The following is a 20734-nucleotide window of genomic DNA, read 5'->3' on the forward strand; positions in this document are numbered from 1 at the left end:
GAATATAAATTATGATTTGGGCATTTAAAATTATGGTTTGGGGCATTAATTATGACAGAATATGTCCAAAAGTACACATGAATTCCCTCTGCAGCCAACGCATCACTTTCTGAGACGTGTGATTCATCTTAGCATAGGCCCCAGGGTTAAACTGTCTTTCATCTAGAAATCTGAAGGAATTATTAAAATGGAAACATTTCATGGAAATACCACCTCAGTCATTTGGCATGTATCTAACTGGTCACCCTTTCCAAATAGTTATCACAGGACAAAAAACAAACAAAAAAAACCCACCATGAACATAACAACAGAAACAAAACAATGGAGCTCTTTTCCCCGACACTGGACTCAAATTTGTGTGCTTAGTAATAATGACAAATTGTCCCATGTTATTGCTTCAAGAACTGTGTCCAGTGACCCTGGGGAATGCTATGTACTTGCTTTCCTTCATTTTTGCCCTTGGCAAAATTTTCTTTATTCAGATCATTCTTTGAGAAAGTCATTTCAGTCTGAGTTGTATACATTCTAGGTCGCTTGGTTAATAAGAGTTTTTGACCTTGTGGTTTCTACAGCCAGTTGTTCTCTTGAAGATGATTGATGGTGTTAATTCTCCTCACATGTGGTCCATGGGTGACCGGCCCCCTTCTTCAAACAAAGTGTACTTATTCTGAGGACAGCCTGGGAGGACCAGGTATCACTGCTGCCAACCCAGTTCTCTGAGTTCCAGGGATAGGACTCACCTAAGGCAGAGATGGCTCAACTAGGATTGTACTCATAGAATCATGCGACAGAAGCTCCACGAAGTTTAACCCAAACCATGAAAGGCAAGGGGCTGCTGTTCTCCAGCATCTGCTGTTCTCTGGCATCTCTACTCACCATGCCTGCAGCCTCTCTCCTTGTTTGGGGATCTCGGTTCTCATGCATCTATACAGAGAGTTTCCTAACAGCTTTCCTCACCTTCAACGTGCTTTCATTTTCCTAAAACACCAATGCCGAATTAACTTTCTCGAAACAATGGTGGGCACACCTCACTTCTTACACGTGAACGTAACAGGTTCATAACTGAACATAAGTCAAACTCGGTACAGTATATTCACCATCAGACATATTTCAGATGCAATCTAATCATGACGGAACCTTCCCTCTTCCTCTCAAAAGCAGCCCTTCTGCATTTTCTATTCCGGTCAGTAGCACCACCACCCACCCAGTCTCTAAAGCCAAAGGTCAGGACTTGCTTTCCCTCATTCTGTGTTCCTTTGCTGAGTGGCCTAGGGGTCCACTCAAATACACTGTAAGTGGTCCCCTCTGCTAGGACCCTAGGTCAGGCTCTCTTGCTTCTTCTCATTTCTCACCTCTTACTGGTTTCCAGCTTCCAGTTTCACCCATCTATTCTACATACAGTTGACAGAGTACGCGTTCTAAACTCAGATCTAATCATGTGACTCCCTTACTCAAAATCCTGAAGTGGAATCCCACAACCTACCCCAAACTCCTGGCTCCAACCCGCCTTCACGGCACCTCCAGTTTCTCCACCTTCAACCATACCAAGCTCTCCAAGTGTACCCACCGCCAGGCTTCTAGGGGTATCTGCTCTCCCTGGAATGTCCCTCTCTACATCTGCCCAGAAGATGCCTACTCACGTCTCATGTTCCTTCTCAAGGATTTTCCTGATGCCACCACCCAGAGTTGTCACATTTGCCTCTGTATCACCATATCCCTTTATATGTACATATACACACACATATATATATGTATTATTTTTACCTTTTTGGGACTAATTACACCATATTGCAATAACTGTGCTATATACCTATCAGGTATAGTATAGCCTGCCTGTTCCTCTTTGAGGGTGTCTGAAACACAGTAGCTCATGGACAAATGAATAAATGTTTATTCATTCGTGAAAAAAAGGAAGAAAGGAACAAACAGCTCTCCAAAGCTACTTTCAACCACATCTTAGGTCTACCTTCTGCTTTAAATTATTTACTTATTTTGTCCTTTGGCGATGCAAATACCATGGTTATCTCCCATCCCCCTCAAGGCTGCCATTCCCCCACTGTAACATCTACTCTTTTCAATTTAGTTTTTCTGAACTAGTTTTAGAACCATTCTTCCTTCAATGATCAGTTCAAGTTCCAAGTGGTCATAAACCTCTGTCAGCCTCTCAGTATGTAGTGGTCCCCACTCCTCTGAACTCCCAGGGCACTTTCAGCCTCTCCCACACATTTAACAGTCAGTAATGCTACTCTGTGCTTTCTTTTTACGCGTAGACCTAGTACATACATGTGTAGGTGAACGGTTGATTTATATTTATGTAACTAAAGAGTGGGAGTCACAGAAGGGCCAGAACCATATCTTACAATGCAGACGGCATTATCAGAACTTCTCATAGCTGCCTATACACAAGAAGCAATCAGTAATGTGTAGTAATGAAGATGGTCATCCTATAGGCACTATATGTAGGTCCTATAGGTTAGTATTTTATTCGTATTAATGAAACCCAAATAACTCCAAAATAAACTTTGATTTATTGGTGAAATATTGGTGAGATTTTAGGTTCAAGTATGGGCAATGGTCCCATAAGTCATTCAGTGCTGATTCAACACCCTAATTGTGCAGAGCTATGTTTGACTCTCAGTTGAGGAAAATCTGTTTTATAAAAGAAAGTCTTTCAATTGTTTCCCCTTTATGCAAAGATCTTTGCATGCTCTTCCTGTATGTACTGAATCAAGGCAGCTACAATTCAGTAATAAAAATAATTTGGACAGAATCAGCAAGTCCATTATAAGATAGATATTTGAAATCTACTTCCTCACTAAACTTGGGGGTTGCTCTACAGAAGAAAAATCCTAGTGTCCAAAGGTCTGTTTCCAGGAAAATGAAAATTGTATTTCATGTATTTACAATAAAGCTGCTCTGGGTAGTCAACAACCATCAGCAACAAACGGAAAGACCCAGAGAGAAAATTCGGGGCAAAGTTCTCTCTAGGGATGACTTCTGGTTTTGGTATATAACCAGTATTCATTTCAACTCAACAAATATTTACAGAGCATGAACTCAGTACCCAGGATGGTGCCAGAGGCTGTCTAAGACATACTTACTTTTTCCTACTCCTCTAGGTAAGAGAGCTTTTTATTATTTTGCACAAGAAACCAATTTGAAGACCTTTTGTAAATATTAAAGCATATCTATAGTTGGATTTTCTATAAGAGGGAAATATTACATAATAAAGAAATATTTTACAGATACTTTGAACTTAGATCGATATATTTTTCAGCTCATTTGAATAATCTGAATATGGTAGCTGTGTCTAGTTATATGTGTCAAATTCTTTCTATTTCTCAGATTTTTTTTTTTTTTTTTTGCCCCAGGAAAGAAAGCCATTTAGGAAACTACATTAACGCCACGTTCTCTGTGCTTACTGACAAAAATAAATAAATACAATAGAAATTGACAGGAACCATTTTCTCTGTGTCCCTTCTCCATGTGGACTATTCTCTCCTTCCATCCTCTCTTTTCATAGCCTGTTCCTATGGCCTTTCCTTCACAAGGCTAACAGTTTCTGTCAGCGAGGCTTTTATTCAGTACTGTATCAAGAGCTTTGCAGAAAAACGGATTACTCATGTTTGCTGCTTCTCTTTTTTACCCCCTCAATTCTTGTAGAATTCAAGCTAACCAGGAAAACACATGTCTAATCACAAATGTGAACTCCCTCTTAGGCAGTTATTTTGGTGCATTTCTCCTCTAAACATATCATATAATTAGAGGTTCTCTGAAAATCAAATAAGATGTTTCCCCAAATATGTCTTCCACATCAAATATGTATTATAATGACTTAAACACGTATTTTGTGTACCTTGAGTTCCAAGAGAGAAGCTTATGTATGCCTGCCAAGGAAGTACTTAAATATTTTACTATTTTTCCACACATATTCCTTGTAAGGCAGACATAACTAAGCATTTTAAAGTAATAGTAAATTGGGGGTTAGATGTCATTAATCAAATAACAGAAGTCATGTATTCTATGAACCTTCCGAAGTAGACCTTTGAATGGTCTTGTCACTGCTAAGTCTAAATGGAATAAAGAATCTTCACTCAAATCCTATTCTTGAAAATATCAGAATGTCATCCTTCACCATTAATTTCATGCCAACTATTAAATAGGATATTGGTGACACTACTACTTTTATATATAATAGTTCCATACATGAATTCTCTAATGTATACAAATTCCTTCTTGTCCAGAATGAACTTGTTCACTTTTTTTTAGAAAAAAAATTATTTTTTCTAAATAGCCTTTCCTTTGTTAAAATGCTATAGTTGGAACCTCAAGACGCAGTGGTGACACCCCCACGCCGGCACTGCTGGATCACTTCTCTGATGCTCAAACCTTCTCTCACCATTTTAGAACATGGCTTTCTCATCATTTTTGCCATCTTGCTGAAAATTCTGGGGTCAGGAAGTTTTAAAAGTAGCAGTAGAATTCTTATGTCTCAAATAACAAGTATAAGATACGAAACAAATAAAAACTCTCAAATACAAATCTTTTTCAAACCGTCAGCCAAGCAGAACCCCATCAAGATGAAACTTTTTGGAAAAAAGCTATGAAAAAAAAAGTGGTTTCATGGGAATTCATAATACAGCAAGAAACGTCACAACCCCGAATGAAGCTGACTGGAAGCAGAATTACCCTGGCCTGGCTGATGGCAATCCCTGCCTCTGGAAAGAGTGGATTTCCAATTGAGTTGCCAAGTTCACCAAATGTCTAATGGGCTGGCCCTTTGCATAACTCTTCCTGTATTATTCAAGTGAAAATTATACTCCATAGGTATTTTCTGCTTTTTTTTTCTTTACAAAAACTTTGAGAAGAACAAAAATGAAAGTCAGGGCAGGATCGCCCATAGGACAGACAGATGGCATCAAGGATTTACGTTTAGCTGGAAGACCATTCCTTCTATAAACCTCACAGTTTTATAGAGTTCCTGCTAGATTTAACATGGAACACTTCTGCCAGAGGAGAATAGTCCTGTAAAAAATCTCCTCGATCTGTGGTTTTATTTACAAAGGCGCTGGTGTGAAATATACACCCGGAAGACCCATGTGCAAATGGGCCCATGTGAGTGACACACAGCCGGTGAGATGGCACATCCGGCACACCTCAGGTGCAGCCTCGGCTGGAGGAGGCATCGCCGGAACACATTAATCAACACGTTCAAAGAATGCATTAATCGACACCACCGAGTCGGCTGGCATGCCCCATTGTTTAACGGTGCATGCTAACAAACTCACAGCAGCAATATGAATGTGAATTTCCACCATGCTGCAAGAAACAAAACCCTTTTCAGGACTGGCCCCATGCACCATATCCCACTCGACTCGTTCAATAGAAATCATTCTCTCCTGGATGCGTGCTAGTTTATGGACTTGCTTTTTGCAACAGTCAACCAGAAACAAAGACGCTTTACAGACCAGCTAAGTTTGACAAAAGCTGTAGAAATGCCTTCTGCAGATATGAAAACTTGAATCCTTCTAAGAGCTTTTTTTTTCCTTTGCCTTACAAAACGAGTTGCTGTCGCGAAAGACAAAATAAAACACAACAAAGCAAAGCAAAAAAAAAAAAGAAAAAAAGTCCAAGCATCTGTGTCTGCGCTCAGATGTGATGGCAACCCAGCAGGGGCCTGGGCCTGGCCTCCTGATCCACACTGGGCTTCATTTTCCTCCTGGGTAACGGTCCTGCCAGGATTTGACTCCCTCCAGAAGCAGCCCCGGATGAAATGTCCAGATGCTGGGAGGAAGGGATCTGATAAAGCACCTTCAGAACCTGGGCACACAAACCTACCTTTGTGTGTTCCGAGTTCTGTGGACCTGAGCATTTAAGGCTTTCCAGTACTGTTAACACTCAGAGCACCTCACTCAGCAGGTTAGGGTGAGCAAAATTCTCACTCAGTAGGCTAGGGTGAGCAAAATATTGATTTGATAATGAGAGTGCTGAAAGTAAAGATGATAATTCGGAATGAATATGGGATGCCCTTTACTATGGTCATTTTGAATAAATGTGCTCCCAGGGGCAGAGTTATTTCAGTAGTGGTTTTACTGCTGGGACCCTCTCTGGTGGCACAATTCCAGCCCTTCGGTGAGCCCCCCACATTAAAGTCCATGTTCCCCTGATCCAGCCTTATCTCGTCACCAGCTCTAATTCTGATGACCTAGAAACCATTTAAAAGCTGCAAGCCCAAAGTGCAGCAGGGAAAACAAATCTGATCCAGTAAGTATCTGTTGTAAAGATAATCGCATCAGCCCTTTGGTGTATAAATGCTAAGTTGCTACACATTTCCAGTACTGGAGTGACTCAGGCAATGTTCTCCTTCTAGTTCCAAAACAGAGATTTCTCCCCACTGGACCGCAGTGGGAGGAGACGGGAGGGATGCACGCAAGTTGCAGAATTCCTTCTACTGACTATCAGCACTGATTGCTGCTGCTACAGGACACAATGCCACCCTTCCCATCACTCTCACACCCACCTCCCACTATCTCCCAACAGAGGATGCTGATGTCTTTCTTCAGACGCCTTTCCACAGCTCTCCCGGAGACAACTACCCAACTGAGCAGCCCGTAGCAGTGGGAGGCAGATAGGGCGGATTTCCAGAGGAAAATGGTTGTCTCTCAGAAGAATCACGAGGACAGGATGCAAGGGGCCAAAGGGACTTGATCAATAGAGGCATCTCGATCATGGATGCCGTAATGACTCAGAGATACAGATCAGGAAGTGCATTATAACTCAACCTCCCGACCGAAACACTGTCCATGGGATCTCATATGCTTCCATCTGACTCCAGGTCACAGGGTGTTACTCAGACTCCATACAGAAATGGAAAACTGAGCAGTACCCCGGGATGGAAGGAAAGAACCTACATCCCCTCTCATTCGGCTTCCAGGAATGCTGCTCTTTGGTAGTGAGCTGTCATTCCACAAAGAAGTTTGCCGGGACCACAGGGGAGGGACAGTCCAAGCTCAGTGATATGTCAGGAGATGCAGTCACTGGTGGAAAGCTGGAGCTTGCCCTCATCATAGGTCAGGGGAAGACAGAGGACGTTAATAAGTATCAGAAAAGATTGTTCCGGTTTTCTGGTTGATTCAATACCCCAATTTTAACTGGTATAAAACCCTTTGCTTAGATTTACGTCCCTGTCTTGGTTTTTGGAAGTTCTGGGCTTCCCAGGGTAATTGCTTTTATTTATTTATTTTTTTTTTCAGGGTAACTGCTTTTATTGATGAGCTTTTCATCTCTTGTTTCGTAGGCAAGTATTCCTTTTGTGGATGATGTTTGTCTCCTAGGTTTGTCTGGTGTCGAGTAAACATGAAATGAAACTTATCAGCCTTAAAATGATCCTGTAGGACAAAATTCTGATAGATCTCTATACTGTCAAATAGTATCCAAAACAGTAGTCCCAGCTGGACTTTTACAAATCAACTTAATCATTTACAAATCAACTTAATCATAAGAGAAAGTCTTTTTACTGTTATCAGTTTTACTATTATCTACTCAGAATAGAACTACCAGTCTCCTAAGACATCTGCATCATTTTAAAAATTTAGTACCACGGGTCCAAGAGAAAGAACAACTTGGAAATCATCAACCGAAAACAATCATTAAATAACTCCAATAACCTGCCAGATTTTCCCTCTTCTACGGCTTGCCGAATGGGAACATGCTTTAAGGTACAGCACGAGCATGATGCTTCTTCGACTCATCATGGTTACAACCAGGACCCAACTTACACAAACGTAACCAGAGCAGAAAACCAGTACTCAGAGTGATTTGGAGGGTGCCCCCTGAAACTCTGGTTTTTTATAGCAATTCCACCATTAACTGTCCCTACATTTCAGCTCAAGGTTTTCAAGTCAGGTAGAAGGCAGATTTTCCTTGGAGAGAACTTACACATTAGTGTTGCTGGTAAATGCGAACGCGGTTTTTACATGCAACTGGACATGGGGAGGGGTAGCACTGTCCAGACAGAGGGACGTGGGGTGTGGTGAGGCTTCACACACCATGGCTCTGGCTGCCCACATCTTTCGGATACCACAGCCCAGTAGTGAACATGGAAAAGCCTACTGAAAACTCTAAGTAGTTTCCAAAACACTTTCTATTCTAATGTCAGAGGCCGAATTCTTGAATAGCCTGAGGACGTTCTGAATACAAGTGTGCTTTAGAGTTTCAGGAAGTTCCAGGGAGTCTTTGTGAGGCAAGGGAAAGACACAGGAAGGCAGTCAGTGCTTAGTTTCCACCAGATGAAATCCTCCATGAAGATAAAAATGAGATATTTTTGTGGCTCTACTAGAGCCTAACGACTAAAAGTGCACTGTAGTCATCTGACAAAAGAGCAGCCAAGAAGATAACTGAGAAGAATGTACCGAGAAAGGCAGCATTGAACGTTTTCACTTGTTGCCCTAGAAGACAGAGATGTGAAGTCAAATAACTCTCATGCGGTGAATGGATGAGAAAATAATGCAACCAGCCAGGAAAACTCCCCGAGGAATCACCTGATGGGGTCCCACTGCTGCCACCTTACAAGGGCACCTTGCACACCTCCCCAGAGGCCCCTTGGCTTGCCTTGTCTTTGTGTATATTCCCCCTTTCACTAGAAACCACCATTTACAAATAAGCTCCTGGTCTTTTGGTCTTCCTACCTCTCCTGAGTATCACACCATATGCTATCTACAGAAGAATCTGCCATCACTTACTGCTGGTGCTGGTGTTTTATTGGTAGGCCACTTTACTTACCACTGAGACGGGAAGACAAGAGTACAGCCATTCCAGAGTCTGTCATACAGAGTGAAGTAAGTCAGAAAGAGAAAGACAAATACTGTATGCTAACACATATACATGGACTTTAAGAAAAAAAATGTCATGAAGAACCTAGGGGTAAGACAGGAATAAAGACACAGACCTACTAGAGAATGGAGTTGAGGATATGGGGAGGGGGAAGGGTAAGCTGGGACAAAGTGAGAGAATGGCATGGACATATATACACTACCAAATGTAAAATAGATAGCTAGTGGGAAGCAGCCGCATAGCACAGGGAGATTAGCTCGGTGCTTTGTGACCACCTAGAGGGGTGGGATAGGGAGGGTGGGAGGGAGGGAGATGCAAGAGGGAAGAGATATGGGAACATATGTATATGTATAGCTGATTCACTTTGTTATAAAGCAGAAACTAACACACCACTGTAAAGCAATTATACTTCAATAAAGATGTAAAAAAAAAAAAAAGAGTACAGCCATTTTGGAAAAGGACCAGAGAATGGCTCTGAGCAAAATAGGCCTTGGAAGCTAAAGAACACAGGTCCTGGGGGCCTGAGTCCCACAGACAAAAACCAGGCTGGCAGGAATAAAAGATGAACCTTATCTCTGTTACACTCACAAGTATACCTAGTTGCCACAGACTCAACTATAAACTTTATCCTAATCTGTTCTGGTACTTTCTTGCAGAAAATTCTGCCGCACCCCTTTCCCCTCAGAGAAGCACTCCTTATTCCTGCCAGCCACCACGGAGCCACCTGCTGCAGATCAAGAAGTTTGACAATTTCTGGAAATTATCAGTGATCATGAGACAAGCCCTCTCTATTGCTATAAAAGCAACTTGCCCCTTCTACTCAGGGAGCTGGCACTTTTTTCTGCCTTCTTCCTTGTGCACAAACTCTCTCTTTTAATAAAAAGCTTTGCTTGCCTAAGAGTCTTGTGGAAGCGGTACTCACTTCTATGGTATTGCTGTCCAAGGATGTGGAAAGTGTGTGCTGACACCACTGTTACTACTAATTCTTAGTTCCTAACAACTGTGGTTCGGTGTAGGCAAACTTCCACGTCCCTGCTAGAATGGAGGGGTCTCTCACGTTGTCTCACCTTGCAGGTGTATTTATTTTATGAAATACGGACACTTGTTGGAGGAGGTATGTCTAGGTATATCAAAACTTTATCAGTCATTTTACGTTGATGAGGGAGCTTTCAATTAAAAGAGCCATTCATACAAAATTCAGGCTCTTTCGGTATTGGTCAAAATTATCTAACTCAGCAACGTTGCTAGTCTTTACTCATTTTCACTCTGAGAACTCTCCAGGCAGAACAAAACGTGTTGCTATTTGATTCACAAAGCAGCCTCCTTAGTTTCCAGGCTACTGATTTGGGGATTTCTGGCGGGATTTTGAAACATCGCAAAAACTAGTTAGTCATATACATTTAGTTTCAGTACAACATAACGGAAGCAAATTCACCTGAGGCATGAAAAATACAAAACAACATATGGATGGATCAATTTCCGACTTCTCAAGGACAAGGGACAACATCTTGCAAGACTTTACTACCTCAAAATCTTGCATACAATCTTCTTTTCTTAATTAAATTCCATGGGAGTTTACTTGTTCAATAAAACCTATGAGATAAGAGACCTAACTGCTGAACAATCACGCTTTCATAAATTCCTTAAGGAAGCTATTACTGGGTGAGATACAGTTCTCTGAACTGCGTTCCAGATCTTCAAGTAAGATATTTTTCATCAAGTTCAATGGCCTTTGAGAAGGCATCATTGGCCTGGCAGAGTCTGTTATAGAGCTGATAATTCAAATGATATAAATTGGACAAGGGTGGGAAAGAGATTTACAAAGCAGAAAGCGTGTATCAAAGTAACACTGAAACTTTCCAAACAGACTTTTGTATTACTTGGACTTCATTGTGAGACACGAAAAATCATGGACGGATAATATGTTCTTGGGAGATTTTTGATAGACAATTGAATCAAAAAGAAAACTTTCTTACAAATAATTCCTTATCATTTTAAATCTTTAATTCCATCAGAAACCTATTGTTTACTAGCAATGCTTTTATTCTGCTATTTTCTGAACTTTGTATGATTCATGATTTAGAAAAACAAAAATCTTATTACTATGAAAGGACGTGAAGAGCTGGTTTTCTTCCCTGTGTATTTGATCCATCCTCTCTGACATGCAGTATGATTCATGTTTCTGCAACCATTATCCCTACTCTCTGTCTTTCATCATACTCTCTGGATGGGCAGTATTAAACATGGCGATACTATTACATAAACACATCATTTTAGGGTATAATTCCCTTCTTGAACCAAATACTAATTTAAACCTTTTAAGAAGATAAGCTCCTACCTTTGAAGAAGATCTTCTTATCTGAAGAGATTGTTCTTCCTTTGACTTCTTTAAACCAAAAGTCTTGGCATTGCTCTGTGGGTTGAAGAGAGGGGAGAATGTTAACAAGACATTCGTCGTCAATCACAGCAGATTGTCCATACATTAACTCCAACTGACTCCCTGATGGGAAACTCAATTACAGGGGGAGCCCTACAAGGAAAGACAAATTATGAATAGATTTGCCAAAACACATCTCTGCTGGTTTCAATCAAAAGTGACAGCAGAGAAGTGACTAAAACTCTGGTGACCATCCCATTAATGGATCCCAATTGAAAGAGTCACTCCTGGTGTCTTTTTTCAGTTTATGGAAATAGAGGGTTTTTTGGTAACGCATGTGTATAGCGTGGCTAAAATGCTTCCATATTGTGTGACTATTATTATTATTACTGAAGTATTTTATTTAGTAGAGTAGGAAATCTTCTCTGTTTGAAAGGCCCCAAGTTTTCAATGAGGGTCACAAAGAAATGATGGGTGCAGCCTGGAGCAGAGAAGACCCACCTGGGCTGTGACAAAGGGCCAGCTATGGACAATCCAGAGCTTGACCATCTCCAAGTCTCCTCTCCTCAGCCTGAATGTTTCCTTTGCAAATATTCCAGCTGAGAAATAGCCAGCAAAGGACAGCACAGACCGGGAGGAAAACAATCACAGCTGAGTACATTAGGTCTCTTTTTTTTTTTTTTGAGACAACCAATTCAGGGACACCCATGGCTTTCTAAAAGAGGATTTGTGGCTTTGGGGACTTTGGGTTTTTGGAAACAGAAGTCATACTATCAACCTCTGAAAAACCTTTCAGAGAAGAGAAACAAGTGTCAATTCAGGAATTCCTGGCTGCACTCAAATATGAAGACAACTATCAATTGCAAAATGATGCTATTACTAAAATAAAAAGATATGTCATCATCTCAGATGCTTTAGTTTAGGCACGTGTTATAAAATATCTTCTGTATTCAGTTGCGAAAAGCTTTATCTTAATTACATGTAAAACCACTCCATCGATTTTCATTGGATCTGCTGCAATGATATTTTATCAGGACAAAATGTTAATGTTGCAGTGGTTAGTGATCCTCCCATGGAATTAAAACCAATTTTAGGGTAAATGAGGGTTTCTTTCCTTGTCATTTAGTTCCCACTTACAAAATCTCTACAGATGTGTCGGAAAGGGTCTACAAGGTTTGAAGCTATGTCTACCATAAAAACAATTCAACCAAATATACTGAACATTTCGTATGTATCTGTCAATAGACTGGATAAATACAGATAAAAAAATAGGAATTAAAGAAGATATGTTTCCTACATAAGGGATCTCAGTCCATGCACTGATGGGAAAACCAGAACTACCACCAACAACCATACAATGCAGTATTTATAGAGTATACTATGAAACCACAAAAGAACAATTGATTCTACAAGGGGGCATCAAGGAAGGCGTTCCACAGGACACAAGGCTTGAGTTAAACCTTACAGGTGGGTAGAAAGGGCATTCTGAGTAGAAGCAAGGGCAGAAACAAAGGAACGGCAATGACCAAGTGGGTGGTATGTCCCCACCAGCAGAGCAATGGAGCTACAGGCACAGTGATGGTGGGAGGCCAGGGATATGGCCAAGAGGGGAGGCTACTGAGGTCATACACTACCAGAGTACAAAGGGCCTTGAGCACCAACCAACTGACAAGTCTGAACTTGAACTTGAGAACAGTGCAGGCCTACTGAGGGTATTAGGCAAGAGGAAAGAACAGTTGTCAGTAGTGTAACCGTCCAAGAGAATAGAGATTGGAAAGGGAGGCTGCTTTGGGGATGTTTCAGTCACCAACATACAAGATTCTTGGCTTGTAGGGGTAACCCCTGGCTCTTCCCAAAGCCCGCCCCCAAGATGAATCAGGAAACACAGATGGAACACTCATGTAGGGATAAGAACATTGATTTGGCCATGACATGGGATGCTACTGCAAAAATAATAATAACCTAATTTTATTAATGGAACGATTTTGTGACTTTTCGTTATCCTAATATATGAGTGCACCTTTAGAGGTGGAACTTGATCAGGTCAGCATGTGGATGGGGTCTAGTTTCTCTCCCCTCCACCTAGCCATCTCTCCATCTTTCTGCATCTCTCTCCCCCAGGGCAGCTCAGCTTGCTTTGGGCCCTGCCCGGGACCTGAGGCAGGTGGGGCAGCCCAATGCCAGGCCTGACACTAAGGAAACCTGTCCTTCTGAATCCTTTCTTTCTGTTATGGGATGTGGGCCTTGATTAGTCTTCCTCTCCACATTGCAGTGTTAATGTCTGACACTGGTTTGGGTTTAAAGGAATCAGCCCTGCTTAATGGAGGGTGTTGCTTCCAGGTCATTACTCACCTAGGGGAAAGGAGCCTGTTGCCTTTTCTAGCCTAGAGTAACAGAGCTCTGCACTGGGACTCAAGATCAAGGCCTCAGCTTCTAATGCCTTTGTATTTCATCTTGCTTTGTCAATGTCCTCACTACAAGCATCTCCTTTGGGTATCACAGAGGTGGAGCAGACGGTAAGCATTACTGGGTCCACTGGCCAAAGTATACCACAACCCTCTATCTCCAAATAATCTGGGTAAGACAGTGACGCTACTCAAAAGGTAGCCTGTTCCTACCTTCTTAAAGGCTCTGCTAAAACAAATTTCTGTGTATGGCAAAATCAACAGAAACTTAGAGAGTGTTTGAGTTTGTCGAACTAAGCCCTTTAAAGGCATCTTCACCCCACCTATTTGGTACCCTCATTGTGTCTGAAACACCGACACCACCTTGCTGGGGAGCTGGTGCTGAAAGTCTATATCACAGCTGACTGGAGGCTACTGCTAAATATTGGGGAGTCCAGTAAAGACACAGGTCAATAAAATTAATTTTACTATAATTTTTACCTGGAAGAGCAAAGAGAACTAACATGTAATAGGCTACACTATGTCCCAGACACGTAGGTGATGCACCAATTCTATAAGCATCATTATTGCTTTGACACAGAGGCAGAAACTGAAGCACAGAGAGGTGAAGTTAATGACTCTCGACACACACCTGGCAAGTCATACGTTTGGAACACAAGACCACTTCTGTCTGAATCCCAAACTCGTGCTTTTTCTACTTCCTCCTGCGGCTTTTGAGAGAGGACAGGATAAACTTGGGACTGGGGATGCTACTGAGATGCAGTTGGACGGGAGCAGGAAATTCTCAGAAAGAGTGGTCAGACTGAGTGGAAGAGCCAAAAATAAGGAGCCAGAAATAAAAGGGTCAAGAGGGGGACCACACCGTGGCCCATGGTGTCAAAACCGACAGGAAGGACCCAAATGGGGAGAACTCAGCAGCTGGTAGTGGGAAGTCCCCGCAGCCCTGAGCTGGTCCTACCCCCACACCCCCGTGGACTCTGCTTTCCTGCTTTCAGCAACACCTGCTGCACTAGCATTTCTATGCCCCTCTGGCAAGTACACTTTTTACTAATAATGTCTCACAAAGGGGCAAGTATGAACAGACTACTGGGTATGGAAGATGTTTTGAACATGGATTTTAAAGAGGAGGCAAAGGAATGTGGCTCTTTTGATAAGTTTGAATCGTTTTCAGAATAATTCAATTCAGGGCAAAACACCCTAAAGAGAACACTTATTATGTAATTTCCCATAGGTATGGTTTCCCATACGCATCACATGGGAAAATGATTTCATCCTTGCTTATGTGTATTATTGAAAGGGCATTGCCTCATTTTTTTTTTTTTTTTTTTTTTTTTTTTTTTTTTGGCTGTATGTGGGCCTCTCACTGTTGTGGCCTCTCCCCCTGTGGAGCACAGGCTCCGGACGCCAGGCTCAGCGGCCATGGCTCACGGGCCCAGCCGCTCCACAGCATGTGGGATCCTCCCGAACCGGGGCACGAACCCGTGTCCCCTGCATCGGCAGGCGGACTCTCAACCACTGCGCCACCAGGGAAGCCCCATTGCCTCATTTTTAACGTCCCTGTGATGATGTAAACCCTCAAGCCTTTGCAAAGACCACCAAAAGACTATGTACTAACTATTAACATGTCAGCAATTATGCCAAGCATTTCTAGGGAATGAATGTTTGTTTGCTACATTCATTACTCTTGCTTTGACAACTGTGTCAATGGCCTTTCATCACCCTGAAACATTTAGGTCGACGGCATAGGATAATACATCATTGCGAAGGATTATTTTTCCAATAACAAAGTAACATTAATTTTTTTAAACCAAAATACAATCAACTTATCCAATTAAATAAACCCAGTCCTAAGTCAAAAGGTCAAGGTCAGATCTGATGTAATTTAAAAGTAGCCTTCAGAAAAGATGAATAACAGCTAGGTGAAAAATGTAACAAACCCAAAGGCCATGGTACACACAGTAAAACAATTACAGTAAAAACAATTCAATGGTGCATAAGTATGATATTAAAATTTTTCTACAATTCAAGAAAGTGAATACTTGCCTTAGCCACTCATAGAAAAATAACATAATAAAATTCCTAAGAGCTCCAAAATAAATCGAACTATTGATGGGCATTAATTTTTGGCAGGATTTGTTTGTTTATTTTCAAATGAGAATCCACAACATTCAATACAATCAAAAATCTATTTGGCAAACGCTGTTAGAAAAAAGTATCAGCGAGCAAAAACACTCAAAATCTCATTTAGTTTATACTCTCTGGCACAATTTTGAGGACATTAAAAATGCTTACTCTTTAGTTGCTGTGAGGTTGATTTCTAAAAACTGGCCTTAGTGATGATAATCTACCCTTTGGGGTAGACTACATCAAAATATCAAGCATCTGACTCCTCAAGCCAATTCTGTTTTCAACTGTGATAATTATTTCCTGTTTATACTCTTAAAAAATAAATACAGTTGATAAACACTTTTCTGAACACCAATTCTGAAAACCTTACACGTAACGATATATTTATACACCTGCACTGTTATGTGTTTATGTCGCATGCAAAAGTGTTTTGTGCTTTTATCATGAGGAAATGATAGTAATTTACCAAGTTATTTTTAATCTTTGGTCTTAACAAAACTTCAGTAGTAAATCATGGACTAACTCCCAAAGTTTTCTTTTTTTTTCTTAACTTCCTGCCTTTGACATGATCCTTGGACTGAATCTGGGGCTCATTCATACTTATTAACTGGAGAGAAAAGGATAAACAAACAACCCTATTAAAATTGGCATTTATCTTTGGTTTCTCTGGGGTATGCCTGTCATCCAGCAGCCTAATTCAGCTTGGCATGGCAAAAAGCCAAAATCATCTTGAAAGCCAGTTCTCCCCATTTCAGCGGCCTATGAAACAAAATACATTGCAAAAAGCAGAGAGTATGGTCTGAAATAAAGCAGGTTCTCCAGCTAGTACCTCAACGAGATGGCACCCAGAGGGGCCCACCTCTACCACAACCTGGCTGGCGGGGGTTCTGGGGACACGGAGTCCTGACTTCTAATCCCAAATTTAGCATCAAGTTCAGCCTACTCTTGCAAGAGCAATCAACTTGTTGGGACTTGGGACCAGCTCCATGACCTCTTAAATGTCAGGGTGGCGCAAGGCAGGGATCCATCCTGATGGGAAACTTGCAGGTGAACCAATGTGCGTCCGGCCTTACCATTCAGAGAAATGAAACCACTGGTCCCTTGATAACTCAAATTAAACAGATTGAAGATGGACCATCCCCAGAAGCTTTTGAGTGTTTCAAGTGACATCATCATCTGCTACCTTGTAAACTGGTGCAAACGACCAACAGTGGGCAAATTACACTGATGCTGGATAAATGCCATCTTACTGTCTGTCAGTGCACTGGCCATCATTCTGTCATATACATTATTGGAACATTTCATGGTACCTTGGACATGGCACATTTCCTGGTTTTATAGGAGGAATAACTAGAAGTGGAAACCTAGAGATCCAGTGGGAGTACTGCTAGCTGTCCACCAAAGAGCCATTGTCCCTTCCGTCATGTAGAAGCGCTGTGAGGGAGAAGCTCCTGTCCAGGGTCTACATTTCCAGCTCCCCTTGTATCTGGGCAAGACCTTGAGATGTAAGAGAACTAACATGTATCACTTCTTTGCCCAGATGTTTAGGAAGCAAGTGTGTCTTTCCCACACCTCTTATCTCTCCACTGTTGGCTGGATGTCAATGCCCAATGTGACTTTGGAAATCACATGGCCTGGCCTCTGTCATTGGAGGTTCCTGAAGGGTGACAGGTAGAGAGCCTTCCCTCCATGCAAATGGTCTACATTACTAGCACTGGACCGTGATATGAGTTAGAAAGGAGCTCTGATTCAGTGACATTTCTACAATTTAGGGGATTGTTCCAACAGCTAGCTCTGTTCTATCAGCGTCAGCATGTCATAAACACAATAGAAACTTTAAATTAAATCCGTTCCTCGTTGGTCCTTTTTCTGTGTCTATAATCTAAGAGGAGTAGATTTAATTTTATAATAGCAGTCCACGCAGAGCAGTAGAGCAAAAGTGATGAAAGGATATTAAATAAGTCCTCTGAAAGACAACTAAAGTAACAGTGTCTTACTTTGTTTAGGGAAGAAAAAGCATAAAGGAGGCTGGTTAAACTGTCAATGAATATATGAAGGTCCTAAAAATTTTATATTGCAGATAGTGAGAAACTCTTTCTCAACTTCCCTAAATATAAACCAAGGAAATACCGAAGATTTACGTGATGTATAAAAAATAACACTGTACCTAGACCACAGGGAAGACTGAAAATAGAGTTTTTGAAACTTATAGTGACCAGTGGGGAAAAGGGAGGGAGGGATAAACTGGGAGATTGGGATTGATATATACACACTAGTATATATAAACTAGATAAACAACAAGGACCTACTGTACAGCACAGGGAACTCTTCTCAATACTCTGTAATGGCGTATATGGAAAAATAATCTAAAAAAGAGTGGATATATGTATGTGTATAACTGATTCACTTTGCTGTACACCTGAAACTAACACAACATTTTAAATCAACTATACTCCAATAAAATTTCTTTTTTTAAATGGCAGCAACATAGTAAGTAGTGGGTTAAAATCTCAGCTTTTAAAGTTCACCATCTCTTTGTCTCATTAAAAGCAAATTAAAGTTTTTGGGAAAAAAAAAAGAAAATAGAATTTTTGAGAGAATCTGACTCTTAGTAGGCAAGGCTGGAAATCCACTTTTCTAACAGGCACCCCCAGGGGGTTTTGATATATGTGGTCATGGGCCACACCATGAGCAACATGGTAAAGGTGGTTAGACAGTGAAATACGCCACTTTGTGAGGTTGTCACATTTCCTTCCTAGAAGAAAGGAGAACTGGGAACGTTTCTCATCCACAGGGTGGAAAACAAACTCGGTCGACAAATATTACAGACCTCTGGGAACCCAGACAGGTAAGACATGACTCCAATCCTTAAGCAGCTCACGGTCTTAGGAGAGTGACTGTGAATGTATATCCGTGTGTGTGTGTGTGTGTGTGTGTGTGCGCGCGCGCGCGCGCGCGCGCCTGTATGCAGAGTAGGTGGTGAGGAGGAGGAGGGAACCAAGATGATTCCAGGTAAAACTGGGCGAGATAAGCTCTCACCCCGTGGGTGGGCAGATGTCCCCCAGTGTGGCCCCTGGTACCCCGATCTCTCCCGGGCATCCTTGTCCTGAAACACAGTCTCCAGATAATGTTACCACCAACCAAGATACAGAATGAAACAGAAGCACCAACCCTATTCAAGAAGCAAAAGCAGTTCACTTTTACATATTTTACATATCAAACTTCCATGTGAAAGTGATGGGAAGAAAAGATTCTAAGGCAAACAAAAAAAAATTTATAAAACCACATGGCTGTATGGGGAGCTATTGTTTAATGGGTAGTTTCAGTCTGGGATGATGAAAAAGTTCTGGAGACGGATGATGGTGATGATCTTACAACAATGTGAGTGGACTTATTACCCCTGAACTATACACTTAAAAATGGTAAATTTTGTTATATATATTTTACCACAATAAAAAAAACCACGGCTATAAGAACTAGACACAGCATAGAGAACAAATGTATGGATTCCAAGGGGGAAGGAGGGGTGGGATGAATTGGGAGATTGGGATCGACATATATACACTATTGATACTATGTATAAAATAGATAACTAATGAGAACCTACTGTACAGCACAGGGAACGCTACTCAATGCTCTGTGGTGACCTAAATGAGAAGGAAATCCAAAAAAAGAGGGGATATATGTATACGTGTAGCTGATTCACTTTGCTGTACAGTAGAAACTAACACAATACTGTAAAGCAACTATACTCCAATAAAAATTAAAACAAACAAACATGGCTATAGATTTTCCTTCTAACTCCATAAGTTAATGAATATAATAGGATAGTTTCCAGAAAAAATATTCAAAGTACACCTTACACTCTCTCATCAATACATTCTGTGTCCTTGAAAAGTCAGGAAAACATTAATTTATTCAACAAATATTTAATAAGCAACCACTATGGCCCAGACACTGTTCTAGGTACTGAAGAGATAGTAGTGAGTACAATAAAATTCTGCCCTCATACAGCACTTCTTTATTCATCTCCTCATACATTCAACAAATATTTATTAAATGTCTATCACTTGCCAAGTTCTACACTGGGCACCAGAGATATAATGGTGAAAACACAGTGAAAATATCCGCAGACCAGACCCTTCCTTGCCCTCATGAAGTTTCTAGGAGACTGCAGGAGACAGATATTGATTAAATAATCACAGAAATGAGTATAAAATATCAACTTTGAAAAGTTGTCAAAGCAGAGATGCATGGAGCTCCTAGTGTGTGGTGATGGGAACTGGCTTCGTCAAGGAGGTTGGTCTTTCTGAAGGAAAGAATGACCGAGCTGAGTTGTGATGAACGGGGCTGGGAGGAAGTGTGGCCTGAGCAGAGCAGAGGGAAAGGGGAGTGGCCCCAGGGAGGCTGGAGAAGCTGGCAGAGGTCAGGCCGTGCGGAGCCCTGGAGATGTTTCAGTCTTTACCTAAAGGACCCCGGGAAGCCATGAATGCACTTTAATGAGGCTGGGGGTGGGAAACGAATGATTTCATCAGAAATAATATTTATTTTGCTGCTCTAACAATTTTTAAATGGCCAACTGAAAATGAGGGCAAAAACAAGTGAATCCCTATACCGTTATAAAAATAGGTGAACCTCTGAAGCTTTCAGATGAAGGGTAGTATTTAATGTATCAAAGAATTATCATGATCAGATGAGAAATTAGGAACAGTGCTCTTTTTTTTAAAATTCTTTAGTGTTGATCAAAACACAGTCTCTCTATTATATAATCTATTAATGAAGTTGAATTTGATTAAAAGTGAGTCACCCGAATTTGCAAGCCTGGTAAAGTAAGTTGCCTATACTTGATTAATACTGTTTCAAGTGGATACTTGGTGGGAAAAAGGGAAACCATTTGACCAAAGAAATGAAGTGTATTAAACTTCACAAAATGTGATGACTTGGGCATCTTTCATTAACACGTAAGGTGCAAATGGGACAGTTAACTAACTAA

The 20734-nt window shown here is 41.2% G+C and overlaps 1 protein-coding gene across 1 annotated transcript in view; it reads right to left on the minus strand.

The window, feature by feature from the left end:
• Positions 1-20734, minus strand: part of NRCAM (neuronal cell adhesion molecule) — a 252352-nt gene that overhangs the window by 148690 nt on the left and 82928 nt on the right. Inside the window, exon 2 of the mRNA XM_081244738.1 lies at positions 11171-11245. The gene's annotated coding sequence lies outside the window, so the exon portion shown is untranslated. The remainder of the gene's footprint in view (positions 1-11170; positions 11246-20734) is intronic.

The sequence above is a fragment of the Mesoplodon bidens genome, assembly GCF_964165515.1.
Source record: "Mesoplodon bidens genome assembly, chromosome: 9".
In the NCBI taxonomy this organism is placed as follows: Eukaryota; Metazoa; Chordata; class Mammalia; order Artiodactyla; family Ziphiidae; genus Mesoplodon; species Mesoplodon bidens.